The sequence below is a fragment of the Zalophus californianus genome, chromosome X (assembly GCF_009762305.2).
Source record: "Zalophus californianus isolate mZalCal1 chromosome X, mZalCal1.pri.v2, whole genome shotgun sequence".
In the NCBI taxonomy this organism is placed as follows: domain Eukaryota; kingdom Metazoa; phylum Chordata; class Mammalia; order Carnivora; family Otariidae; genus Zalophus; species Zalophus californianus.
Window position 1 is genome coordinate 66,438,874 of NC_045612.1, and position 19,901 is coordinate 66,458,774.

Genomic DNA, 19,901 nt, shown 5'->3' on the forward strand with positions numbered 1-19,901 from the left:
GTATCAAAATAGTCGAATACTGCCAATTTCATATAGATCAACCTAATATGTCCCATGGAAACAGTGTTTTCCTCTAGTGAGAGGAACTAAGTGTTTAGGGGATAAGGGTGGAAAAAAGAATGTTGAATATATAACCTTTTGCACCTCTTTTTTAAAGTTGAGATATAATTGACATAACATGATGTAAGTTTAAGGTGTACAATGTGTTGGTTTGATACATACATACGTAATCTATATATCTATATCTATATATATGTATAGCAATAGGATTACCACCATTAGCTAACACCTCTATCACATCACTTAACTATCATTTCTTTTTTTTGTGTGGTGATAACAGTTAAGAGCTAGTCTCCTCTGTATCTTTTAAATTTTGAGGATATGAGGATATATTATCTTTTCAAACACACAGACATGCACACACACAAAAGCACAGTGGACCTGAAATAATAGAAAACAATAATAGGCAAGGGAGTTTATAGTTGAGGCATTCTGAGAAGCTTGGTCTTATTTGGAATGTATAGAAAGAGATAAACCTTAGATTTTGTTAAGAATACATGTTAAGGGGTGCCTGGGTGGCTCAGTGGTTAGGCGTCTGCCTTCGGCTCAGGTCATGATCCCAGGGTCCTGGGCTCGAGCCCCGCATCAGGCTCCCTGTTCGGTGGGAAGCCTGCTTTTCCCTCTCCCACTCCCCCTGCTTGTGTTCCTGCTCTCACTACCTCTCTCTGTGTCAACTAAATAAAATTTAAAAAAAAAGAATACATGTTAAAAATTTAAAGGTAACTAGTAGGAGACTAGAAATAGAATATAAAGCTTCCAAAACAGTAGAGGGAGAAAGAGAATAAAGAAAATTAAATTAAGCCATTAGACAGCAAGAAAGATACATGAAAATTACAAGAAAAGAAACAACTAAGACTGTTTTTTTTTAAGATTTTTGTTTTTTACTTGACAGAGAGAGACACAGTGAGAGAGGGAACACATGCAGGGAGAGTGGGAGAGGGAGAAGCAGGCTTCCTGCGGAGCAGGGAGCCCAATGCGGGGCTCGATCCCAGGACCCTGAGATCATGACCTGAGCGGAAGGCAGATGCTTAACGACTGAGCCACCCAGGCGCCCCTAAGAATGTATTTCTATAAAACTCTTTTCCTTAAAGGGTAATATGAAATGATTATGATAAAAGCAGCACTAGATTCAGGCTTAAGAAATTATTCAGGAAAAAAGAGACTTCCCAGTGTAGATCTGAGGGCCTCTTTTAGAGCACCATAGATTATTCATGTTTAGGTAAATTAGAGGGTGTTAATTAGAAAATGTTTAATTATGTAATAAAAATTTTATTTGGAAGAATATATTAGCTCAATGTAAAGAACTTGCAAGTTGTACAGATTTGCAAAAAAAAAGATCTTTTGCAAAGATCACAAATTATGTAGAAAGTACTATTTTGTATAAGAGGAAGAAGAGAAATACTTAAGTAAAACTGTTACCCAAACTAGTGATGAGCAGGAAATAACCAGTTCTTATGAAGATGCTATCACCTAAAATTGAAGTACAAATAAAAACACAAGTCTTAGGTCCAATAAAATTAATCCAGTATTCATTAGGTGGTCTCCATGTCCTTGGATAAAGATCCTGTTGTGTGGCCATAATCAAAAATGAAAGGGGCGCCTGGGTGGCTCAGTCGTTAAGCGTCTGCCTTCGGCTCAGGTCATGATCCCAGGGTCCTGGGATCGAGCCCCACATCGGGCTCCCTGCTCGGCGAGGAGCCTGCTTTTCCCTTTCCCACTTCCCCTGCTTCTGTTCCCTCTCCAGCTGCCTCTCTCTCTCTCTCTGTCAAATAAATAAATAAAATCTTAAAAAAAAAATTAGAGACACCAAAGTGTTTCTCTTAGACTTATCAAAATTAACAATGGCCAACTACAGAACTCAAAAGGGGGGTTATAAATACCATGATTTACACTCTTTTTTGCCCCAAAAGTCATTTCTTTTAAAAATGCTAAACTACAAGAGGGAAATTTTTCAAAAAATCAAAACACTATGTAAAAAAACATCTCTAGAAGGACTCAAATAATCAGTAACATTAGTCACCTCCATGGAGGGAAAGAAACTGGGTGGTTGGAAGGGATGCTTTTGCATTTTGAATTATGTAAATATAAAGCCAATTAAAAATAAATAAAATTTACGAAAAACTATTTAAACTAAAACATTTCTTTGCAATAAATTTATTCCAAGTGGTATAAAAACAATTACATCATCTTAGCTTTGTTAAGCTCAGAGAAACAAACAGAAACTGCTGCTGCTGAACTTCATCTTCCACTCCTAACAAAGCAAGTAAGTGGATTTTTCTTACTTCAACTGATATCGTTGGAGCTTTGAACAACTGGACTACCAGTATAATTTCCAAATATCTAAAACCACAGAATTTCCTTGGGGATAACTTGTTTTCAAATGTTAATTGGTTTTTAGCACATATTTTTCATTATATATATATTCTTTTTTGAGATATAATTCACACACTATAAAATTTACCCTAAGACATACAATTCAGAATTTTTTAGTAATATTCACAAGGATACACAACCATAATGACTATGTAATCGCAGAACATTTTCATTACCCCCAAAAGAAACTCCATACCCATCAGCAGTCACTCCTCGGTCCCCTTACAGCTACTGGCAAAAATGAATCTACTTCCTATCTCTATGGGTTTGCCCATCCTGGTAATTTCATAAAAATGGATTCATTCAATATGTGATTCTTTGTGTCTGAAATTCTTTAACTTAGCATAATATTTTTAAGGTTTAACAATGTGTGGAATGGGAGTGCCTGGGTGGCTCAGTCGTTAAGCGTCTGCCTTCGGCTCAGGTCATGATCCCAGGGTCCTGGGATGGAACCCCGCATCGGATCCCCTGCTCCCCGGGAAGCCTGCTTCTCCCTCTCTCACTCCCCCTGCTTGTGTTCCCTCTCTCGCTGTGTCTCTGTCAAATAAATAAATAAAATCTTAACAAAAAAACAATGTGTGGAATGTATCTGTACTTCATTTTTTTCACTTTCTTGATGGCATCCTTTGAAACAAAAAAAACCTTAATTTTCATGAAGCCAAATTTATCAGTTTTTTCTTTTGTTGCTTGTGCTTTTGGTGTCCTATATAAGAAACCACTGCCACACTGAAAGCCATGAATATTTCCTTCTGTGTTCTAAGAGTTTGGTAGTTTCATTCTTACATTTAGGTCTTTAAATCCATTTTGAGTTAATTGTTGTACATGGTGTGCAGTAAGGATCCAAGTTACATTATTTTACATGTGGATGTCAGGTTCTCCCAGCACCATTTTTTAAACTGCTCTACTGAAATACAGTTCGCATATAATTCACACATTTAAGGTGTAGAATTCAATAGGCGTTACATTCACAGATATGTGCAACCATCACCACAATGTTAGAATATTTCTGTCACCTCAAAAAGAAGCCTGATACCCTTTAGCTATCACCCTCCCACCTCCCAAGCCCCCCACCCCCACTGCCAGGCAACCATTAATCTCTGTGTCTGTATAGATTTTTCTCTTTTGGACATTTCATATGAATGAAATCATATAATATATAATATGTGGCCTTTGTGACTGGCTTCTTTCACTTAGCATAATGTTTTCAAGGTTCATCCATGTTGTAGCATGTGTCAGTACTTCATTTCTTTTTTTTTTTTTTTTAAGATTTATTTTTTATTAGAGAGAGAGAGTACCAGCAAGGGGAGTGGCAGAGAGAGGGAGAGGGAAAAGCAGGCTCCCCGCCCAGCAGGGAGCCTGATGCGGGGCTCAATCCCAGGACCCCGGGACCACGATCCAAGTCAAAGACAGACACCCAACCATCTGAGCCACCCAGGTGCCCCTATTCCTTTTTATGGCTGAATTATATTCCATGGTATGGATATACCACATTTTGTTTATCCATTCATCAGTTGACATTTAGGTTGCCCCCATCTTTTGGCTACTAAGCATAAGGTTGCTATAATATTTATGTACAAATTTTTGTGTTCTCATTTTTCTTGGGTAATACTTGAGTGGAATTGCTGGGTCCTATAACTCGATGTTTCAATTGAGGAACTGCCACAGTTTTCCAAGCAGCTATGCCATTTTACATTCCTACTAGCAGCATATGAGGGTTCTAATTTCTCCACCTCCTCACCAACACTTGTTATTATCTGATTTTTTAAATTTTAGCCAGTCTAGTAAATGTTAAGTTGTATCTCATTGTGGTTTTGATTTGCATTTCCCTGATTACTAGTGATGTTGAACATCTTTTCATGTGCTTACTGGCTATTTGTATACCTTTTTTGGAGAAAAGTTACGTGAGTCCTTTACCCATTTTTTAAAAGATTTTATTTATTTGAGAGAGAGCATGCACAAGCAGGGGGAGCAGCAGAGGGAGAGGGAGAAGCAGGTTCCCTGATGAGCAGGGAGCCCCACGCGGGGCTCGATCCAAGGACCCTGGGATCATGACCTGAGCTGAAGGCAGACACTTAGCCAACTGAGCCACCCAGGCACTCCCTTTTTTTCCTTTACCCATTTTTTAATTGGGCTTTTTGTTGAGTTACAGGATTTATTTTTATATCCTGGATATTAATCTCTAATCACACATATGATTTCCAAATATTTTCCCCTATTCTGTGGGTTATCTTTCCACCATCTTGATAGAGTCCTTTGGTGCCCAAAAGTTTTTAATTTTGATGAAGTCCAGTGTATCCATTTTGTTGTTGTTCCCTCCAGTCATTTTTTTAATTGAGATATAACTTATATAGCATTATATTAGTTTTAGGTGTACAACAAAATGATTTGATACATGTATACATTGTAAAATGAATACCACCATAAGTTTATTTAACATCAATCACCACGCAGTTAAATTTAAATTTTTTTTCTTATGGTAAGAACTTTTATGATCTACTCTCTTAGCACCTTTCAAATATGCAATGCAGTACTGTTAACTATAGTCACCATTGCTGTACATTATATCCCCAGAACTTTTAAAGGTTTTTTTAAATTTAATTTTATTATGTTATGTTAATCACCATACATTACATCATTAGTTTTTGATGTAGTGTTCCATGATTCACCCAGTGCTCCATGCAGTACGTGCCCTCTTTAATACCCATCACCAGGCTAACCCATCCCCCCACCCCCCGCCCCTCTAGAACCCTCAGTTTGTTTCTCAGAGTCCATGGTCTCTCATGGCTCGTCTCCCCCTCTGATTCCCCTGCTTCATTTTTCCCTTCCTATTATCTTCTTTTTTTAACATATAATGTATTATTTGTTTCAGAGGTACAGGTCTGTGATTCAACAGTCTTACACAATTCACAGCACTCACCATAGCACATACCCTCCCCCATGTCTATCACCCAGGCACCCCAACCCTCCCGCCCCCCACCACTCCAGCAACCCTCAGTTTGTTTCCTGAGATTAAGAATTCCTCATATCGGGTGCCTGGGTGGCTCAGTTGGTTAAGCGACTGCCTTCAGCTCAGGTCATGATTCCAGGGTCCTGGAATCGAGTCCCACATCAGGCTCCCCTTGCTCTGCGGGGAGCCTGCTTCTCCCTCTGCCTCTGCCTGCCACTCCCCTGCTTGTGCTCTCTCGCTCTGTCAAATAAATAAAATCTTCAAAAGAAAAAAAAGAATTCCTCATATCAGTGAGATCATATGATACATGTCTTCCTCTGACTTATTTCACCCAGCATAACACCCTCCAGTTCCATCCACGTCGTTGCAAATGGCAAGACTTCGTGGGTTTTTTTGACGGCTGCATAATATTCCATTGTGTGTGTGTGTGTGTGTGTGTGTGTGTGTGTGTGTGTGTGTGTGTGTGCGCGCACGCGTGTGTGTGTATAATATATATACCACATCTTCTTTATCCATTCATCTGTTGATGGATATCATGGCTCTTTTCATAGATTGGCTATTGTGGACATTGCTGCTATAAACATTGGGGTGCACGTACCCCTTCAGATCACATTTGTATCTTTGGGTAAATACCCGGTAGTGCAATTGCTTATCCCCAGAACTTTTAACTGGAAGTTTATGCCTTTTGACCACCTTCACCCATTTCACCCATCTCCAACACCCACCTCTGGCAACCCACCAATCTGTTCTCTGTATCTATGAGTTTGTTTTCTTCAGATTCCACATATAAGTGAGATCATATAGTATTTGCCTTTCTCTGGCTTACTTCACTTAGCATAATGCCCTCAATCCATATTGTTGCAAGTGACAGAATTTCCTTCTTTTTAATGACTGAATAATGTATGTATATATACACATTTTCTTTATCCATTCAACCATCGATGGACACTTAGGTTTTTTCCATACCTTAGCTATTGTACATAATGCAGCAATGAATATGGGGTGCAGATATCTTTGAGACAGTGATTTCATTTCTTTTGGATAGATACCCCAGAAGTGGAAATGCTGGATAATATGGTAATTCTATTTTTAATTTTCTGAGGCACCTTCACAGTATTTTCTATATATTCATTTTTAAAATGTAAAAACTCAAAGAAAGAAAAGCTGAAAGAGGGGTACCTGGGTGGCTCAGCTGGTTAAGCATCTGACTCTTGGGGCGCTTGGGTGGCTCAGACTGTTAAGCATCTGCCTTCAACTCAGGCCATGATCCCAGGGGCCTGGGATCAAGCCCCATGTCGGGCTCCCTGCTCAGTACAGAATCTGCTTATCCCTCCCCCTCTGCTATTCCCTCTGCTTGTGCTCTCTGGCTTTCTCTATCTCTCTGTCAAATAAATAAAATAAATAAAATCTTTTAAAAAAAAGCATCTGACTCTTGATTTCGGCTCAGGTCATGATCTCAGGGTCATGAGATCAAGCCCTGCTTCGGGCTCCATGCTCAGTGGGGAGTCTGTTTGAGATTCTCTTTCTTCTCTTCCCTCTCTGTCTCCCCCTCCCCCCACCTGCAAGTGCATGGCCTCTCTAAAAATAAAAAAATATTTTCTTAAAAAAAAGAAAAATTCATCACTAAGCTCATGATTCTGTCTTAATTTCATTCAACTTGCAGTAATTATGGAATAATTATAATTTATAGTGTGACTTTATCTGAAATTGATTCATAATTATTAGTCAATTTGTGTTATTTTTTTATCGTTATTTTTATTGAAGTATGGTTAACACACAATGTTACGTTAGTTTCAGGTATACAACATAGTGATTTGACAGGTCTATACATTACGTTATGCTCACCACAAGTGTAGCTACCATTTGTCACTATACGCTATTACAATACCATTGACTGTATTCCCTATACTGTACCTTTTACCACTATGACTTACTCATTCCATAACTAGAAGCCTTGTGTTATTTACTTTTATTTTTTGTAAGTTTATTTCTTTTATTTTTCTAATCTTTTTTTAAGTATTTTTTTAAGATTTTATCCATTTATTTGACACAGAGAGAAAGAGAAAGAGCACAAGCAAGCACAGCAGGGGGGAGGGGCAGAGGCAGAGGGAGAAGCAGACTCCCCGCCGAGCAGGGAGCCTGATGTGGTGCTCAATGCCAGGACCCCGGGATCACGACCTGAGCCGAAGGCAGATGCCCAACCGACTGAGCCACCCAGGCGCCCCTATTTTTCTAATCTTCACACCCAACGTGGGGCTTGAACTCACGACCCTAAAATCACAGGTCACATGCTCTACTGACTGAGCCGGCCAGGCACCTCTATGTTATTTACTTTTAAAGTTATAGCTAAAGCTATTACAAATGCAACAGTTAACAATTCAGGTGTGTCCACTACTACTTCTTATGAAAACAGTATTAAATTATTACCCATTTTTACATAGACTTACAATATTTATTCAATGTAAGGGAATACATTTTGTCTAATTTTTGTTTTTAATGACCTGAAGCAGCCTTTATTCATCAAAAAAAATCATGATCTCTAATGAAGCACACTGCCAAAGATTTTCACACTCTGATAATCTATGATTTACAATCGACATGAAAAAATAAGTTTTCACTGCCTTATGAAACTCTATCTTCCTTCCTCTAGCCAGAGCAGCAGCTGCCAATAGGACAAAATCTGAATCTTTGAATGAATGATAAGTGAAATAAGGGAAGAAGTAGGAGATCTGAATTAGTTTAGAGGAGCTAGAACTAGCTACTGCAGATCAAAAAAAAAATCTCCATACACCTGAATTTACTATCGTGAATATTCAAGATTTAGAAATTATATTAATACATATATTCCCTTTTTCCCCCAAACTTTCATTATGAAAAATTTCAACCACACATGAAAAATTTCAACCACACATAGTACTATGAACACCTGTATATCCTCTGCATGAATTCAACAATGGTTAACATTTTGCTATATTTGCCTTATTTTTTCTAAATTATTTGAATGTAAGTTTTAGAAATCATAATACTCCAGCATGCATTTTCAAAGAATAAGAACTCCTGCATAACCACACTATTATTATCAAAGCTAAGAGAATTAATGATTGTACATCATCTAATACAAATTCTCTATTTAAATTTTCCCAAATGTCCCAAGAACATCTTTTACAGCTTTTATTTTTCCCAAATCAGGATCCGGGCAAAGTTCAAACACCGAATTTGATTGTGTTTCTTTTAGTCTCATTTAATCTAAAACAGCCCCTCCCCTATCTCTTTTCCCCCATGAAGTGACTTTTTGAAGAATCCGGGTCAGTTGCCTTAAGAGACACTGTATCCTCTTTTTATACAAACTCCAATTTGATAGTTTAAGGGACTCATAGCTAGTATTATACCTCCTAATACCTATGAAGCCCAGATGGGACAGGAAAGGCAGGTAATTGTGAACAAATGATACCTTGGATGAAGGGAACTCATGGGCCCAGGTAAAAAGTCCAAAGGTGAGATACTTAAGGCCAACATAAAGACAGCAGGGGCTGGGGAGAAGGTCACTCTCCTTAGCAGTAATGGGTATAAAAAGGGAAGTAGAGTAAGGTCTAAAATAAACAGATCCTATCAAAGTGTTGTCTGCAGTCAGTCCTCCCCCTTAAAAAGGAAACTTTCTCTTTCCTCTTATAACACATGGATGCCTGCCTCCAGGACAGAACACTCAGACTTAATACCATATAACTCAGATATGTTGTGGGTCAAACAGGGCTTTTGAAGGTTGATCTAGGCACACGACCAAAACTGACTAAATTGTTTTATGGGAAAATGTCAAGTTCAAACAACAGAATTGGTAACAAACTTTTGGACTATAATATTATAGTCATTCAGCAGATGAAGGCTATTTTACCTGGTTATTTAGAAATGTAAAACCGAAATACAGTTTTCTTATGGGGTCTGTTCCAGACCAAAGTACTGGAGCATCTCTCAGGCTTACTGAGGAACTGAGAGAGACTAAGCAGAAAGGCACTTTTAAAATGACTGGATAATTCACTTGCAAGTATGTATTGGGGAAGAAGGAATTTCTGAGCACAAATGAAAATTACATTAATACAGCCACATTTCTGGCTAAATACTAATTTAAGCATATTAATTCATCTATGAATAATATATATTTCCTCCTACCTTCATAATTCACCTGCATTTTTTCTTCAAAACTCTACTTAAATTGGCCTTTACACACAAAAGCTCAGAAGAATTCCATCTCCCTCATACTACTCCTATATATACAACTCTAATTGATTTTTGTAACATATGCTGTGTCCATCTTTTGAATTTTAAACGTCTCAATGATAGGTACAAAGTCAGGAACATCTTTTGTAACCTCCCATTGTATTTAGCAAAATGACTCAGAACACAGAGTAAGAGCATAAACAATTTCATATGGTATAGTAAAACGTAGGCTTCTGGGAGATCACAATATCAAAGAACAAATCTGGCGTGCAGCTATTAGGAATGAAGTAACTCTGAGAACAACAGCATCCAACAACACTGAGGGAAATAACTTCTGGTTATTAAAGTATTTTGAGCCACTCCCTAAACACACATGATAATCACCATTAGTAATAACATTTCCTAAGAGGAAGAAGAGCATTATGACTAGATCATCATGTCTGGTTTAGAAACAGAAACTGAACGAGTTGAGTACAAACATGACACGTATATATGAAGTCTGCTCAAAACCATTCTTAAAGCTGATCACAAGATTTGCGCAGTGGCAGTATCGTAGCCAATGAGGTTTATCCGAGGCGCGATTATTGCTAATTGAAAGCTGATCACAGAAGCTCAAATATTATTTTTTAATCCCCCTAAAATAGTGTTCATAATTTCGGAAAGGTTTCTGGATTAATAAATTGTAATTAAGATAATGCAAATTAAAACCACAAAGAATATCATTTACACCCATCAGGTAGATAAAAATTTCAAAATCTGGCAATAACATGTGTCAATGAGGATGTGGAGCAATAGGATCTTTCCTATTCAGCGGTGAGAGTATAAATTAGTACAACAATTAGGGAACCTGTTTGGCGATACCTGGTAAAGTTGAAGAAATGCATATACTAGAACTTAACATTTTCACTCCTAGGCCTATCACCCTACACAAAGCCTCACACACATGCAGAGGAAACATGAACAAGAATGCTCATTGCAACAGTGTTCCTAATAATTAAAACTTTGTAAATAACCTAAATGTCTATCAACTAGAAAATGGAAAAACAAGTGGTGGTATTATATATATATATATATATATATATATATATATATATATATAGTGAAGAATGATACAGTAGTTAAAATTAATGAACGAAAATAATGGTTCTCACTGGGAGGAGGGGAGATTTTACCACCAAAAGGACATCTGGCAAAGTCTGGAAACTTTTGGTTATAACTGGGGGGTAGGGGGAGGTGCTACTGGCATCTAGTGGGTAGAGGCCAAGGATACCACTAAATATCCTTCATGGACAAGAAATCCATTTACAGGTGTGCCTGGGTGGCTCAGTCAGTTGGGCAACTGACTTGATTTCTGCTCAGGTAATGATCTCGGGGTTGTGAGACAGAGCCCCGCATGCCGCTCCACACTCAGCGGGAAGTTTGCTTGAGATTCTCTCTTCCTCTCCCTCTGCCCCTCCCCCTGCTCACACATGCGCGCTCTCTCTCTCTCTCTCTCTCTCACTCAAAAATAAATAAATCCTAAAAAAAAGAAACCCACTCACAACAAAGAATTATCTAGCCCCAGATGTCAGTAGAACAGAGGATGAGAAACTAGAACTATGAGCAGCAGCACAGATAAATCTATTAACATAGTTGAGGCAATAAAAAAAGTTTCACAAGAGAGTGCCTGGGTGGCTCAGTCAGTCAAGCATCTGCCTTTGGCTCAGGTCATGATCCCGGGGTCCTGGGATCACGTCCCACATTGGGCTCCCTGCTCAGCGGGGAGTCTGCTTTTCCCTCTCCCTCTGCCCCTTCCCCTCCACTTGTGCTCAATCTCGCTCTATCTCAAATAAATAAAGACTTTCTTTTAAAGATTTTATTTATTTAACTGACAGAGAGAGAGCGTGAGAGGGAACACAAGCGGGGGGAGTGGGAGAGGGAGAAGCAGGCTTCCAGCCAAGCAGGGAGCCCGATGCGGGGCTCGATCCCAGGACCCTGTGATCATCACCTGAGCTGAAAGCAGTCACTTACTTAACCAACTGAGCCACCCAGGCGCCCCTCAAATAAATAAAATCTTAAAAAAAGGTTTCACAAGGATACAAAAGTCTAGGAACATAAAATACCATATATTGTTTCTGTATGCATACATATGTAGTAATGTTAGCCAAAATATAAAAATATGCATGGGAATGACAAATGCCAAATTCAGGAGTTTGGGGAAGAAGGAAGGGATGCAACTGGAGCACAAAGGGGAATTTCAACTATATATATAATGCTTAACTTCTTAGACTGTGTAATAGATACACACTTATGTTATAGGGCTTCCTATACTCTTTGTTGGACTAAATTATTTTATTATAAGAATTTTTAAGGGATGCCTGGGTGGCTCAGTCAGTTAAGCGTCTGCCTTCAGCTTAGGTCATGATCTCAGGGTTCTGGGATGGAGTCCCACATTGGGCTCCTTGATCAGCAGGGAGCCTGCTTCTCCCTCTGCCTGCCACTCCCCCTGCTTGTGTGCTCTCTGACAAATAAATAAATAAAATATTTTTTTAAAAAGAATTTTTAAAAGGACAGGCACCTGGGTGGCTCAGTCTGTTAAGCATCTGCTTTCAGCTCAGGTCATGATCCCAGGGTCCTGGGATCAAGTCCCATGTTGGGCTCCTTGCTCAGCGGGGAGTCTGCTTCTCCCTCTCCCTCTGCCCTTCACCCCGCGACTCATGTGCTCGCTCTCTCTCTCGCTCTGCTCTCTTTCTCAAATAAAACTTTTTTTAAAAAAGACTTTTTAAAGGAAAATAAATGAATGAACCTGGTAGACATTATGCTAAGTGAAATAAGCCAGACATAGAAAGACAAAAACTGCATGATCTCTCTTATACATGGAATCTAAAAAAGTCCAACTCAGAAGTAGAGACTAGAAGGGTGATTACCAGGGTCCAGGGGGTGGAGGAAATGAAGAAATGCTGGTCAAGGGTACAATGTTTCTCATTCATCATCAGGGAAACACAAATCAAAACTACAATGAGATAACACCTCACACGAGTCAGAATGGCTAAAATTAACACAAGAAAAAACAGGTATTGGTGAGGACATGAAGAAACTGTTGGTGGGAATGCAAACAGGTGCAGCCACTCTGGAAAACAGTATGGAGGTTCCTCAAAAACTTAAAAATAGAACTACCCTATGATCCAGCAATCACACTACTGAGTATTTACCCAAAGAATACAAAAACACTAATTCAGAGGGATACATGCACCCCGATGTTTAGAGCAGCATTATCAACAATAGCCAAATTATGGAAAGAGTCCAAATGTCCATCAACTGATGAATGGATAAAGAAGATATGGTGTACACACACACACACACACACACACACACACACACACACACAGAGGAATATTAGCCATAAAAAAGAATGAAATCTTGCCATTTGCAATGACATGGATGGAGCTAGAGAATATTATGCTAAGCAAAATAAGTCAGAGAAAGACAAATACCATATGATTTCACTGATATGTGGAATTTAAGAAACAAAACAAACGATCATAGAGTTAAAAAAAGGAAAAAAGAAAGACTCTTAACTATAGAGAACTGATGTTTACCAGAGGTAAAGTGGGTGGGGGAGCAGGTGACAGGGATTAAGGAAGGCAGTTTTTGTGATGAACGCCGGGTGTTGTATCTAAGTGTTGAATCACTATATTGTACACCTGAAACTAATATTACACTGTATGTTAACTATGTGGAATTTAAATAAAAACTTTTAGGGACGCCGGGGTGGGTCAGTCAGTTAAGTGTCTGCCTTCGGCTCGGGTTGTTGATCTCAGGGTCCTAGGATGGAGCCCCGCATCGGCTCCCTGCTCAATGGGGAGCCTGCTTCTCCCCACTGCTCATGCACTCTCTCTCTCTCTCTCTCTCTCAAATAAATAAAATATTTTTTAAAAACTTTTTTAAAAAGGTAGAAAGTTTCAGTTATGTAGGATGAATATCTGGAGATTTACAGCACGGTGACTATAGCTAAAAATATTGTATACTTGAAATTTGCTAAGAGAGATCATAATTGTTCTCAAAAACAAAAAAGTTAACTATGTGGGGTGATGGATGTGTTAATTTAGCTTGACTGTGGTAATCACTTCACAATGTATATATATATCAAAACATGTTATACACTTTAAATATATACAATTTTTATTTGTCAATCATACCTCAAAAATATGAGGAAAAAATATTTTTAAAAAGCCAGGTCATTTTAGGGGGAAATAAAGAAGAAAAATATAGGGAATGTGCACAAATTAAGAGAAGTGTTACTAAAAATTGAAATAATTCAGTAAGTGAGACCAATGATAAACTCAAACATATAAACAGCCAAAATCCCCCTATTATACTAGGGCTATAAAAACATCCCTGTGTTGTTAAACAAACTGATAATTTCTAGCTGTGCGAACATTAAAACCAGTTGCCTTCAAGGTATCCATATAATATTTCCAAATCAATTTGTTTCCTACCCATTTGCTTTTATTTAAAATCACTACCACCTCTAGGGGCGCTTGGCTCCTTAGTCTGTAGAGCATGCAACTCTTGATCTTGGGGTCATGAGTTCAAGCCCCACGTTGAGCCTACAGCTTACTTAAAAAAAAAAACAACAGCAAAATAAAATCACTACCACCTCTAAATTGCAAACAAAAAGGGAAAACATTAACTTCTCTATTGTTTTTTTTATAATGGCATCTCTTTCGTTTAAATTGTATAAGCCTTTAAAATGAAAATTGATCTCACTCTTTAACCTGTTTTCAAAATACTGAGTGCCTAATCTCTTTCATCAGACAACTGTCATTATATAAACAGAGGATGAATATTCCAGATGAAACTGCTGGAGTAGACAAGCGTGTTTCAAAACATAATTTGACCATTCCCAAAAGATTAGGAGTCAATACTTTAAGACATATTAATAAGGTCAAATAAAGAACAGAACATTCAAATTAAGAAAAGGCAGTGTGTTTTGCTGGTCATTTTTATGACTCCTGGGCTAATCACTGCCTCGCTACAAAAGAGCTGTCCTTATGATAACAATACAGATGTTTCAATTTCTTAAAGCACTGAATAGTTGAGAAAACTATCATAAACATGAATTTCACAACAATCCTGCAATAAAAATAATAGTAGCCTCCTTTTAAAATTAAGGAAGCTAACACTCAGGCTTACTCACCCTTATACAGACAATTCAGCCTGGAGTCCAGAGCTAACAATAACCTCAAAAGGATTAACTTAATAGGGCAATGTTTGCAAAATGCATAAAATAAAAGAAGTCAAAGGTCAGGGTAGGGTCGGGGGGGGGGGGATGCTTGAAAAATACTGGTATCCTGCAATGTACCCAGGTGGGAACAGGTTCTAAACAAACTGAGAAATAGTTCTTAAGTTACTAGGTGCCTTTCCACCAGGGGCTGAGTCTCTGCTGCCATGTCAATAAGAGACTAAAGGAAAAAACATGTTTTTAGTATAGATAAAACTTCCATTGCCTCAGACAAGGCCATTGTTATCCCAGAAAACTAGAGGGTAGTAGGATTCAACTATTTGACACTGAAATGTGTCAGATACTTTTCAAACATAGTATGGTATTGGCGCAGCAGTCACTCAGATTCTAAGATTGTTTGGTAGTTGGAATGCTTTTTCCCCGGTCAAAAAAATCATCTGATTCAAGCCTGTCAGACACAACCTGTAGGTAAATAACAGACTGCTTGCAATGACATCGCTTTCTTCATAAGGAAAAATCCACCTTACAGTTTTAGTTCTAAGACAAAATAGTGCCACAAACCATGACGAAAAAACATTAAATAGCTATGAAAACTAAAACCAATTGCCAGTATTTAACCATTATACAGAGTAAGTTGAAAAAGCACTTATTTTATATTTGCTACAACTGATTAAGAACAAGAAAACTATAACACAAGTTTGGTGAGGCTGAAAATGACAACTTAGTTTGACCAAACTTTTCAAGTATGTCATTAATTTTATAAAAACCATCACTAAAAGGATAATGATGCTAGTTACCCTACCAGACACTAAAATGTCTTTCAAAGTTTTAATTATTATAAAACCTTGTACTAGGGAACCTGGCTGGCTCAGTCAGTACAGAATACAACTCTTAATCTTGGAGTTGTGAATTCAAGCCCCATGTTGGGTTTAGATATTGCTTTTAAAAAAATGAAAACAGGAGGCGCCTGGGTGGCTCACTCGTTAAGCGTCTGCCTTCGGCTCAGGTCATGATCCCAGAGTCCTGGGATCGAGCCCTGCTTCTCCCTCTCCCACTCCCCCTGCTTGTGTTCCCTCTCTCTCTCTGTCAAATAAATAAATAAAATCTTTAAAAAAAAATTAAAACAGAAAATGCTACAAAGATATAAAAATGAATATTAATTAACAACAGCAACTACAAACCCTGGGGTAGGGAAGGCCTTTTTAAGCGTAAGGCAAGAGCAGAAACCATAAAGGAAAAGATTTTTAAATTTAATTATATGAAATTTTATTTTATTTTTTATTTTTTTAAGATTATTTATTTATTTATTTGAGAGAGAGAGAATGAGAGATAGAGAGCACGAGAGGGAAGAGGGTCAGAGGGAGAAGCAGACCCCCTGCTGAGCAGGGAGCCCGATGTGGGACTCGATCCCGGGACTCTAGGATCATGACCTGAGCCGAAGGCAGTCGCTTAACCAACTGAGCCACCCAGGTGCCCTAATTATATGAAATTTTAAAACTGTGTATGGTAAAAACACCATGTAAACAAACTACAAAAATATATATGCATGGAGCTTCTTCTGGTGGGTGATGAAATGTTCTGAAATTAGCGGTAATGGCTGCACAAATCTGTGAATATACTAAAAACCACTAAATTATATACTTCAATAGGGTGAATTTCATCACATGTAAATATATACCAAATATATATATTATATCAGACAATTGACAAAATAAGAAATCCATTATACCAATAAACAGGAAATATACATTTAAAAATTATAAACTGAGGACACCTGGGTGGCTCAGTCATTAAGTGTCTGCCTTCAGGTCAGGTCAGTATCCCATGGTCCTGGGATCGAGTCCCACATCAGGGTCCCTGCTCAGCGGGGAGTCTGCTTCTCCCTCTGCCCTTCTCCCTGCTCCTTCTCTCTCTCTTGCTCACTCTCTCTCAAATAAAATCTTTAAAAAAATAAAAATTATAAATTGAGTAGAGGAGCTAAATTGGCAGAATGGTAAGAGGACCCTAGGCTTGCTGCATCCCTGGAACACAGCTAGATAAATATCAAATTGTTCTGAATATCCAAGAAAACAATGAGGACTGACAGAACAAAATGCACAACCAGAGGGAGAGAAGAAGCCACACTGTGGAAGGAAGGAGGCATGGAGATGTAATTTTGGGGAGAAAAGGACTGCCAGTACAGCAGAGGGGAAGGAACCCTAGTCAGTGAGGGGGGTGGGGGTAGAGAGAAAGAGAAAGAGAGGAGCGCACGGGGGAATTACACAAGTAAAACACTTCCCCAAAGCCATTCACCGGGAAAATGAGAAAGGCTGATTTTCGTGAGTTTTTACAACTAGCAGGGCTCAAAGACTGAAGTTTTAGAGGTCCATGGTGAGCGGGTGTAGAGCCCTGAGGGTGCTGCAGTACTCCTGTGGAGAAGGAGGGTGACAGCCCAGGAGCAGACAAGGTGATCAAAGGAACCCCTGGGACTCACTGGGAGAGGCAGTTCTTCATTCTTGGAGCGCATCTGGAAGAAGCAGCATCCTCTATCAGGGGACAAAGAAGCCTGTGGGCACCATTTTCATCCCCCACCCCTCAGCAACCATGCAGAGACACCTGCTGAGGGCGCCTAACCTACATGCTGGCTCATTGCTGTGCTTTACCTAAACTCCACATACCTGTGCTTTGGTACAACTGCCCTTCTGGGACAAACCTGCATCAGCCCGTGTGGCAACACCCTCCCTAGGAAACAAGCGCAAGTTGGGGCCAGGCCAGGTCTGTAAAGTTTGGGGTTTTAAAACTCAGCTGGTCTGCCTGGGATAGAACACAGGCGCACTGCACTGCCCGATGGGCAGACGGCCCGGACACAGGGTGAAGGCAGGAATCTGAGGGATGCCTGGGACACACAAGGAGATATTACTCACTCTGCTCAGGGGGGCTTCCTCTCCTGGACAAGGAGGGGGCTGGCGACATTTCTCTACCCCGCCCCTCAACATATACTAACTTTGGTAAGCAGCACAGCACCAACAGTGGCGGACAAAATCATTTACAACAAGCTCCACACCCCTGCACTCTGGAGGTACTGCTTTTCCAGGAAAGTGCACCTGAGAAGCAGAGCAACAGGCCCCTCCCAGCAAAGACCAGCACAAACCTCCCAACATAACACCATGTCTACTGACCTTAGAGAGCTGCAAAGCTTCAGCTCTAGTGGAAATAGCATCAGGTCTCTTTTAACAAGCAGACCAGAGCACATCTAGATAAAAACCAGCCACAAGCTAGCTAACACTCCCCACTGCAGGCTATGAGAAACTGCAGAGGACTGACCTGAGGGAAAGAGCCAACAAGACACAACAGCAGAGTGCACACAGCATACACCAGAAATACTTCCTGAAGCACCAGGCTCTGGACAGTATGTGACCTCTTCTTAATATAGCCATTACACTCAGGAGCAAGACACATAACAGGATTTCCTAACACACAGAAGAAGAGAGATACCTAGACAAAATGCCAAGATGGAGGAATTCATCCCAAAAGAATGAACAAAAAAAAAGGTCATGGTCAAGGATCTAACAAAAACAGATATAAGTAATATGCCTGCTCCAGAATTCAAAGCAACAATCATAAGGATACTAACTGGGCTTCAAAAAAGCATAAAAGACACCAGGGAGTCCTTTACTATAGAGATAAAAGACCTAAAAAGTAGTCAGGATGAAATAAAAAAATGCAATAACCAATATGCAAAACCAACTGGATATAATGACCTCAAAGACAGAAAAAGCACAGGAATTAATAAGTGATATAGAAGATTAAAGTATGGAAAATAATGAAGCTGAAAAGAAGAGGGAAAGAAAAATATTGGATCAAGAATGTAGACTCAGGGAACTCAGCGACTCCATAAAACATAATAACATTCATATCATAGGAGTCCCAGAGGAAGAGAGGGAAAAAGAGTGAGAAAATTTATTTGAGGAAATTATAGCTGAAAACTTCCTGAATCTGGGGAAGGAAACAGACATCCAAATCTAGGAGGCACAGAGGAGAACTCACAAAAAATCAACAAAAGCAGGCCAACACCAAGACACACTGTAGTTAAATTTCCAAAATATACAGATAAAGAAAAAAATCCTAAAAGTAATAAGACAAAAGAAGTCCCTACTTACAAGGGAAGACAAATAAGGTTAGCAACAGATTTCTCCACAAATTGTAAAAAAAAAAAGAAAAAAGAAAAAAATCACTCCACAGAAATGTGGCAAGCCAGAAGGTAGTGGCATGATATATTCAACATCTAAATGGCAAAATTATGCAGGCAAGAATACTCTATCCAGCAAGGCTCTTAGTCAAAACAGAAGGAGAGATAAAGTTTCTCAGACAAAAACTAAAGGAGTTCATGACCATTAAACCAGTCCTACAAGAAATATTAAAGGGGACTCTTTGAGTGGGAAAGAAAGACCAAAAGCAATAAAGACTAGAAATGAACAGAAAAAAATCTCCAGAAACATCAACTTTATAGGTAATACAATGGCAATAAATTCATATCTATCTATAATCACTCTGAATGTAAATGGACCAAATGTTCCTATCAATAGACATAGGGTATCAGAATGGATAAAAATATAAGACCCATTTATATGCTGCCTACAACACTCATTTTAGATCTAAAGACACCTGAAGATTGAAAGAGAGGGGATGAATGGAGACTCCTTTATCATGCTAATGGCATCAAAAGAGAAAGCCCCAGTAGCCATACTTGTATCATACAAACTAGAATTTAAACCAAAGATACTAACAAGAGATGAAAAAGGGCATTACATCATAATAAATGAGACTATCCAACAAGAAGATCTAACAATTATAAATATTTATGCCCCCAACTTGGGAGCAGCCAAATACATAAAACAATAACAAACATAAAGGAACTCATTGATAATAATACAATAATAGTAGGGGACTTTAACATCCCACTAACAGCAATGGACAGATCATCTAAACAGAAAGTCAACAAAGAAACAATGGCTTTGAATAACACACTGGACCAGATGGACGAAAACAGATATATTTAGAACATTTCATCCTACTGCAGCAGAATACATATTCTTTTCAAGTGCA

At 38.9% G+C, this 19,901-nt stretch overlaps 1 protein-coding gene and 1 pseudogene across 2 annotated transcripts in view; one reads left to right on the top strand and one right to left on the bottom strand.

Moving 5' to 3' along the window:
* Positions 1 to 19,901, bottom strand: part of ATP7A (ATPase copper transporting alpha) — a 150,194-nt gene that overhangs the window by 90,825 nt on the left and 39,468 nt on the right. The window lies entirely within an intron of this gene.
* Positions 10,123 to 10,273, top strand: LOC113931704 (annotated as a pseudogene).